Source organism: Echinops telfairi, unplaced genomic scaffold, assembly GCF_000313985.2.
Source record: "Echinops telfairi isolate 266 unplaced genomic scaffold, ASM31398v2 ScPeMD7_7469;HRSCAF=8507_1, whole genome shotgun sequence".
NCBI classification, from domain to species: Eukaryota; Metazoa; Chordata; class Mammalia; order Afrosoricida; family Tenrecidae; genus Echinops; species Echinops telfairi.
This window is the reverse complement of record NW_022111373.1, coordinates 105,882,651-105,884,864: the sequence shown is the minus strand read 5'-3', so window position 1 is coordinate 105,884,864 and position 2,214 is coordinate 105,882,651.

Sequence of the window (2,214 nt, the reverse complement as noted above, 5' to 3'; positions counted from 1 at the left end):
CTAAATGATATTTTCCCTTCCTTTGTATGGTGTGGGAAATGAATGTCACTTGTTCATAGAAATTTTCTGCATTAATAGCTAACATATATCTAGCATGATAATCACCCAAGTTACTATTCATTTCCATATTTATCATACTATTTTATTACTCTGGCTTTCTTACAGAAGACTTGCCATTAAATAGTAAATCTAGTTTCTGGATCATTTTCTCATGCCTTTAAAGCTTATTTAATTAAGTGAATAAGTTGTATATTTGGAAATAATTTTTGAATAAAAAAATATTCAAACTGTATGCTCCAAATTCTCCTGTATTAAAACAAGGAATATTGACTGACTCTGTGAAATCATGGCTCCTTAGGGGTCCCTGCTAATTGCCCACAGAAGGAGCCAATGCTTCTCTATGTCTCCCTCTCCATCTTTCCTGCAAATATTTGTGGAATACTTTCTATATCTTCATTCTCCCAATAGGTAGTCATGGAGAAAACAACCTCATAGAGAATTTTTTGTGCTTGGTGTTCTAAATCTTCAATCAGAATACTATATTTCTTCTTTCTATATTCACATGAAGAACATACTAAATACACTTATGTATGACTTTGAAAATGTCATGTTACTGGTGGCATCACTAAAGTTGATGCCACCAAATTTGGAGACATCCTCTGGCTTGACCCCATGGTGTCACCCTCTGACCTCTCTCCAACTGTGGATGAGACAGCTGATTGACCCTGATGTGGGGAGAGGGATGACTGCTAGAGCTGCTGTGCCCAACTTCACCCACTGAGCTACAACTCCTGTAGCTCAGCTCCTCTCCCACTGGCCAAGGTAGAGACTCTCCCCTCTGAGTAGTAGGTAGCCGCGGTCCATTCATCCACATCCTGGGCACTAGAGGAAGGGAGGCGATGGGAGCCTGGTGGTGGTCGTGTGTGTGATAAGTTACATATTGAGTGGAATGTGGTGACACACTTGGTGCTGTCACTGCCTTGGCTTCCCTTCCTCCTGCAGGACATTCTAAGCTACTGTTGCTGGAAAGCAAGCAGGATTGTGGAAGAGGATGTGAACGAGGCATATGCCACTCCTGGTCTGAGAAGGATCTTTGCTGACATCAGAGAATACCACCAGAATGATGATTATTGACTGTGCAAAGGCATTTGCCAGTGTGGCACATTACAAATGATGGAGAGCATTGTAAAGAATGGGAAGTCATTGTGCTCTTGAGGAACCTGGACACAGACTAAGAAGCGGTCACTCAGAGATGAGGGGGTCGTTTGGGCGATACTCATTCTGATAGTATCAGCACTTGTTAGGGTTCTCTAAAGAAGCAAAACTACTGGTGCTTATAAAGTTACACATATAGAAAGATTTAGATCAAGAAATGGCGGACACAGTTGTAGAAGCAGGTTAGTCAGTCCAGTTCAGAGTTCAACGGAAGGCTTCTCTTGCAGCTGCAGAAGCTGATGGACAGGAATCAGGATGACCAAGCGTGATGGCCACAGGCGGGTGGATGCAGAGGCAAATGAATCGGAAGGTTGCTAAATAAATCCAAGGCCAGCAGCCCACTGACAGGTAATAGATGGATAAACCAGGTGCAGGATGCAAAAGGTGAAGGGGCAAAAGAAAACTCAGCTTTGCTTAGGAACTCTATCTTATACAAACCTTTCCTTGATCTAAGAGTGTCTCATTGACAAAAACCCTAGTTTTTACACAGGGGTGCAGTCTGCAAGGTGTATCTCACCCTCTTCTTGGAGTTTTGGCATGTATAAAGTTTGGACCCAATCAACATCTTCCATAACTATGCAGACCTAGATGATAATAATATTCAGGGTATTTGCTTTTTCCTTCTGATTCATTAGCAAGCATTTGGACTCAGCTATTTTATTTCCATCTGTCCTTCTATCCTACACTTTCTAGAAATTTTAGATACTTAACTTACTTTATATGGGTAAAATTTTGGTAATTTCTAAGATCTCTTCCATTATAGATTATTTCTTTTTTTTCCATTATAGATTATTTCAATACTTCATGATTTCATATATCTTTGTGTGCCATATACATATGAGGAGACTTCAAAAATATGTGGAAAAGTTCATTACCTTTCTTTTCCATTTCCCCCCACAAACGTTTGCAGTCTTCATTTTATCTATATGTCTTTATACCCATGTGTGTCACCTGGTAGATTATACAGTGAACCCTCGCCACTTCACGCTTCGACTTCCG